The sequence below is a fragment of the Camelus bactrianus genome, chromosome 20 (assembly GCF_048773025.1).
Source record: "Camelus bactrianus isolate YW-2024 breed Bactrian camel chromosome 20, ASM4877302v1, whole genome shotgun sequence".
Classification (NCBI taxonomy): domain Eukaryota; kingdom Metazoa; phylum Chordata; class Mammalia; order Artiodactyla; family Camelidae; genus Camelus; species Camelus bactrianus.
Genome location: NC_133558.1, coordinates 22,932,501 through 22,939,905, shown reverse-complemented (window position 1 = coordinate 22,939,905; position 7,405 = coordinate 22,932,501).

Below are 7,405 nucleotides of genomic sequence, written 5' to 3'. Positions count from 1 at the left end.
TTTCTACATGATTTAATAGACAAATGCATCTAAAGAAAAAATTATTAATGTAAAAGTTTGTATTACTTGGGGGAGGGTATAGCTCAATGGTAGAATGTGTGCTTAGCATGCATGAGGTTCAGGGTTCAATCCCCAGTACCTCCATTAAAATAAATAAATAATAAATCTAATTACCTCCCCCCAAAAATAAAAATTAAAAATCATTAAAAATAAAAAATTTTTAAGTGAAAACTTAAAAAAAAAATCTACTTAAAAAAAAAGTTTTAAAACAAATTTGTATTACTGTAACTTTGATTTGTATCTCCAAATCTTGTTTTCCACATAATTTAGGAAACTAAATGAGAAGACTCATATATTTAAAAGAATGATTATGTTTAAGGGCACACAATGTATAAAAATGTAATTTTATGTCAGACAACTGTAATGGTTGGGAATGGAGCTGTAAAGAAGCAGATTTTGTGTGTTCTAAAACTGCTATAAATTCAAATTAGAATATTATAACTTTATGTTAAATGTAATCTCTATGGTAACTGAAAAAAATAGCTATAGAATATATAAAGAAGGAAATAAGGGATTTAAATATTTCATTCCAAAAAATCAGCTAAACACAACAGAAGACAGGAATACAGGAAATGAGGGGCAAAAAAGCTACAGGGCATATAGAAAACAAATACCACAATGACAGAAGTCTCTCCCTATAAGTAATTACTTTAAATGTAAACGCTCCTCCATTCAAAAGACAGAGATGGGCAGAATGGATGAAAACACACGATCTAAGTATATGCTGCCTATGAGAGACTGACTTGGGATCCAAAATCCTTTCAGGATTTAAGAAAAAAAAGTACTCCATGCAAATTGTAACCAAAAGAGAGCAGGAGTGGCTATACTAACATCAGACAAAATAGGCTTTAAATCAAAAAAGTTTACAAAATCAAGAACATTATATATTAATAACAGTTTCAATACAGCAAGAAGATTTAACAACTACAACATTTAAGCACCTAATGACAGACCATCAAAATATATGAAGCAAAAATGGACAGAACTGAAGGGAGAAATAGACATTTCTACAATAACAGTTGGAGACATCAATACCCTACTTGTAAGAATGGACAGACCAGACAGAAGATAATGAAGGAAATAGAGAACTTAAAACAAACTAGATCTAACAGACACATACGGACACCACCCAACAACAGGATATATATTCTTCTCAAGTGCACATGGGACATTTTCCAAGACAGAGCATATGTTAGGCCACAAATTAAGTCTCAATAGATTTTAGAAGATAAAATGTCTTACGAAGTATCTTCTCTGATCACAGTAAGATGAAATTAGAAATCAATAATATGAAGAAAACTGCAAAGTTCATGAAACTGTGGAAATGAACACACTTTTAAGCAAACCAGGGGTCAAAAATAAATCACAAGGGATATTGAAATACTTAGAGAAAAATGAAAATGAAAACACAACATACCAAAATTTATGAGATACAGCAAAGTGGTACTAAGGTGGAATTTTTTAGCTCTAAAAGCTTACACTGAAAAACAAAAAAGATCTCAAATCAACAACCTAACTTTATAATTTAAGGAACTAGAAAAAGAACAAACTAAACCCAAAACAGAAGAAAGGAAACAATAAAGATAAGAACAGATATAAATGAAATGGAGAACAGAAAAGTATAGAAAAATCAATGAAACCAAAAGTTAGTTCTTTGAAAAGATCAAGAAATTGACAAAAATTTAGCTAGATAGGCCAAAAAAGAGAGAGAAGACAAGTTACTAAAATCAGAAGTGAAATTGGGGACATTAGTTCCAATTCTATAGAAATACAAAGGACCATAAAAAACCACTATGAACAATTACATACCAAAAACTTGGACAAACTAGAAGAAATGGATAAACTTCTAGAAACATACAATCTACCAAGACTGAATCAAGAAGAAATAGAAAATCTGAGATCAATTACTAGTAAGGAGATAGAATCAATAATCAAAAAATCTCCCAATGACAAAAGCCCAGGACCAGATAGCTTCACTGGTGAACTGTATCAAACATTTAAAGAAAAATTAACACCAATCCTTCTTAAATTCTTCTAAAAAATCAGAGAGGTGGAAACACTCCGAAAATCATTTTATGAGGCCAGCATTACCCTGATATGAAACCCAGACAAGGACACTCCAAGAAAACTACAGACCAATATCCCTGATGAATATACACATAAAAATTATTAATAAATTAGCAAGGGGGAGAGGGGATAGCTCAAGTGGTAGAGTGCGCGCTTAACATGCACAAGGTCCTGGGTTCAATCCCCAGTACCTCCTCCAAAAAAACCAAATAAGTAAACCTAATTACCTCTCCCCTAAAAAACAGAAAAAAAAAAATTAGGAAACTGAATTCAACATTACATTAAAAGAAAAATTCACCGTGATCAAGTGGGATTTATTTCAATGATACCAGTACAGTTCAACAACTGCAAATCAAATGAAAGAAAAAAAAATCATATGATCAACTCAATAGACACAGAAAAAGCATGACAAAATTCAAGATCCATTTATAATAAAAAAAAAAAGGCAATGAATTAGGTACAGAAAAAAATGTACCTCAACATAATAAAAGCCATTTATGACAAGCCCACAGCTAATATCACAGTCAACAGTGAAAAACTGACAGTTCTTCCTGTAAGATCAGAAACAAAACAAGGGTGCCCACCCTCACCACTCCTATTCAACATAGTACTGAATGTCTCATCCAGAGCAATTAGGCAAGAAAAATAAGTAAAAGGCATCAGAATTGAAAAGGAAGAAATAAAATTATCTCCATTTACAGATGATATGATTTTATAAACAAAAAACCCCGAAGACTCCACCAAAAAACTGTTAGAACTAAGAGCAACGTCAGTAAAGTTGCAGAATACTAGGTTAACATTAAGCAAGCAGTAGTGCTTTTATATACTAACAAGAATTACCTGGAAAAGAGTTTAAGAAAATAATCCCATTTACAATAACATCAAAAATACTTAGGAATAAATTTAACCAAGGAGATGAAAAATCTCTGCACTGAAAGCCATAAGACATCAATAAGAGAAATCAAAGAAGACACAAGTAAGTGGAAAGGCACCCCATGCCCATGGAGTGGAAGAATTACTATTGTTTAAATGTCCACACTACCCAAGTCACCGATACATTCAATGCAATCCCTATTAAGATTCCAATGGCATTTTTTGCAGAAGCAGAAATAATACTGCACATATTTATATGGAACTATAAAAGACCCCAAATAGCCAAAACAATCCTGACCAAGAAGAACAAAGAGGAGGCATCATTCCTGATTCCAGGCTATATTGCAAACCTACTGTAATAAAAACAGTTTGCTACTCCCACAAAAACAAATATATATACCAGTGGAACAGAATTGAGAGCCCAGAAATACACCCATGCATATGTGGTCAACTAACATTTATCAAGGGAGCCAACAATACCTAATGGAGAAGACACTCTCTTCAATACAATGATGGTGGGAAAATTAGACATTCACATGTAAAAGAATGAAACCAGACCCCTATCTTATGTCACTCACAAGAATTAACTTGAAATGGATTGAAGATTTATATTGTAAGACCAAAACCCGTAAAACTCTTAGAAGAAAACAGGAAAAAACGCTCCTTGACGTGGGTCTTAGCAATAACTTTTTGGATATGACACCTAAAGCACAAGCAACAAAATCAAAAATAATCAAACGAAACTACATCAAACAGAAAAGCTTCTGAAAAGCAAGAGAAATGATCAACAAAATAGAACACTCTACAGAATCAGAAAAAAAGTTTGCAAATCATATATCTGACAAGAGATTAAATCTGAAATATATAAAGGATGCACACAACTCAATAGCAAAAACAAAATGAATACAGTTGGCCTTTGGGCAATGTGGGGATTAGGGGCACCCCCCCTCCAATGAGCAGTCAAAAATCCATGTTTATCTTTATAGCTGGCCCTTTTGGGGGGGTGGTTAATTAGGTTTATTAATTTTTTAGAGGAAGCACTGGGGATCAGACCTAGCACCTTGTGTATGCTAAGCATGCACTCTATGACTTGAGCTATACCCTACCCACTATTGGCCCTTCTTATTCTCAGTTCCATATCCATGGATTCAACCAACCACAGATTATGCAGTACTGTATTTACCATTCAAAAAAATCCACATGTAAGTGGACCTTTGTAGTTCATACCCATATTGTTCAAGGGTCATTATAATCCAATTAAAAATGGGCAAAGTATCTCAATCAACATTTTTCCAAAGAACATATAAAAATGGCCAATAGGTACGTGAAAAGGCGCTCAACATCACGGAAATCATCAGGGAAATGCAAATCGAAACCACGTGGAAGTATCACCTCATACCTGTTAGAATGGCTATCATCGAAAAGAAGATAAACGCTGGCAAGGATGTGGAGAAAAGGGAACCCTTGTGCACTGTTGGTGGCATGGTAAATTGGTATAGTCATGGAAAAACATATGGAGGTTGCCCAAAAAGTTAAAAATAGAAATACCATATGATTCAGCAACACTATTTCTGGGAATATATCCAAAGGAAATGAAAACACTATGCCAAAGAGATATCTGCACCCCCATGTTCTTTGCAGCACTATTTACAATAGCCAAGACATGGAAACAACCTAAGTGTCCATCGACAGATGACTGGGTAAAGAAGTAGTGGTATATACACAGTGGAACATTATTCAGCCATAAAAAGGGAGGAAATCTTGCCATTTGCAAAAACATGGATGGACCTTGAGGGTATTATGCTAAGTGAAATAAGTCAGAGAAAGAAAAACACTGTATCATCTCACTTATATGTGAAATCTTAAAACAAACAAAAAAAAACTCAGATATATGTAGAATCTAAAAAAGTGATACAAATAAACTTATTTACAAAACAGAAAGACTCACAGACATAGAAAATGAACTTACGGTTACCAAAGGGGAAAGAGGGAAAGGGATAAATTAGGAGTTTGGGATTAACAAATACACACTACTATATATAGAATAAACAACAAGGGCCTATACTATTTAGAACAGGGAACTATATTCAATATCTTGTAATAACCTATAATGGAAAAGAATTTGAAAAAGAATAGATACATATATGTGTGTATAACTGAATCACTTTGCTATATACCTGACACTGTAAATCAATGATACTTAAGTAAAAAAATTAACTCAGAGAAAAAGATCAGATCTGTGGTTACCAGAGGTGGGGGGTGGGGTAATTGGATGAAAGTGGTCCAAAGGTACAAACTAAGTTATAAATCAGTACTAGGGATGTGATGCACAACTTGATGATTTTAGTTAACACTGCTTTATGATATACGTGGAGTTATGAGTAGATTCTAAGAGTTCTCATCACAAGGAAAAAACACATTTTTCCTTCTTTTTGTAGCTACACGAGATGATGGACGTTAATTAAACTTATGGAATCATTTCACAAGATGTGACAGTCAGGGTACGCTGTACATTTTAAACTTAACTCAGTGCTGTATGTCAACTGTATTTCAATAAAACTGGGGGAAAAGAAAAAATTGAGAAAAAGAAAAACACCAACCACAGAGTAAAAAGGCAACCTACACAATGGGAGAAAATATTTGTAAATCATGTATCTGATAAGGGGTTAATACCCAGAATATATAGAGAACTCCTAAAATTCAACAATAAGACAACAAGTAATTGATTCAAAAATGGGCAAAAGACTTCAGTAGACATTTCTTCATAGATGATAGACATACGGACAAGAAACACATGAACAGAAGCTCAACATCACTCAGAGTTAAGTGTAAATCAAAACTACAATGAGACATCACCTTGCATCCATTGTGATAGCTACCATCAAATAAACAGAAAACAAATGATGGCAAGGACATGGAGAAACTGGAACCCTTGTGCACTATCGGTGGGAATGTAAAACGGTACAGCCACTGTGGAAAACAGTGTGGTGGTTCCTCAAAAAAACTAAAAGTAGAATTACCATATGATCCAGCAAAACCCACCTGTGGGTACACATCTAAAAGAACTGACAGCAGGTCTTTAAGGGGTGTTTGTACACCCATGTTCACAGCAGAATTACTCACAACAGCTAAAACATGGAAGTAACAAGTGTCCCTCACTGAGGGACAGGCAAATGGATGGATAGGCAAAACATAGTATATGCATACAATGGAATATTATTCAGCCTTAAAAAGAAAGGAAATTCTGGCACACACTACTACATGAATGAACCTTGAGGACCTTATGCTACGTAACATAAACGAGTCACAGTATGACAAATACTGTATGATTCCATTTATAAGGTGTACCCAGGATAGTCAAAATCAGACAGAAATTGTAACTGTGGTTTCCAATGGCTGCGGGGAGAGGGGAACGGGCAGTTGTTAGTTAATAGGTATAAAGTTTCAGATTTATGAGATGAAGATTTGTGAGGATGGGTGTTGGTGATGGCTGCACAAGGTGAACGTATTTACGATCATTAAACTACATTTTAAGGCGGTTAAGGTGGTATATTTATGAGTTTTTTTTAACACGACAGCCTTCAGTGGTTTCCCAATGGGAGAGCAAATAAACCAACTTCCACCTTCCGGCTGTGAATCTGAGCTTCAGAACCAAGCCGTGTGGGAACAACCTGAGTTGGCTGTTTGACGGCCGAGACCAGATTCCCTGCGGACAGGGCAACACGCCTCGGTTGTGTGATTTCACTGTCACAACCCCAAAGTGGAGGTCCCTCGGAGGGCCGTGGTCAGGACCTCACCCATCTGAGGAACTAGAACCCAAAGGCCAAGTGGCGGCAGCCTGGAATTTGGTCCAGCTCTGTGTTGAGAACTGATTTTGGTCAAGTCATTTCTTCCCTCTGGGTCTTCATTTTCCTCACTTGTAAAATAGCTAATATTTATTTAACTTCTCATATTTTAATTATAGCTTTAAAAAAACACAAAATTTACTGTCTTCACTGTTTTTAAGTGTACAGCTCAGCATTGTTACACATACTCACCTTGTTGGGCAAACCAGTCTCCAGAACTTTTTCATCTTGCAGAACTGAAACTCTGTACCCATTAACCCATCTCCTCACCCTCCCCAGGGTCCCAGACCCTGGCAACCACCATTCTACTTTCTTTCAGACTACTACAGATTCCCCATTTCAGTAGGATCATGCAGTATTTGTCTCTTTGTGATGGGCTTATTTCACTCAGCAAAATGTCCAAGTTTCATCCCTGTTGTAGAATGTGTAAGAATGTCCTTTTTTAAGGCTGAATAATATTTTTTGTATGCATGATCCATACATCCATTGATGGCCACTTGGGTTGCTTCCACCTTTTGGCTATTGTGAGAAATGCTGCCATGAACACGTGTACAAATCTC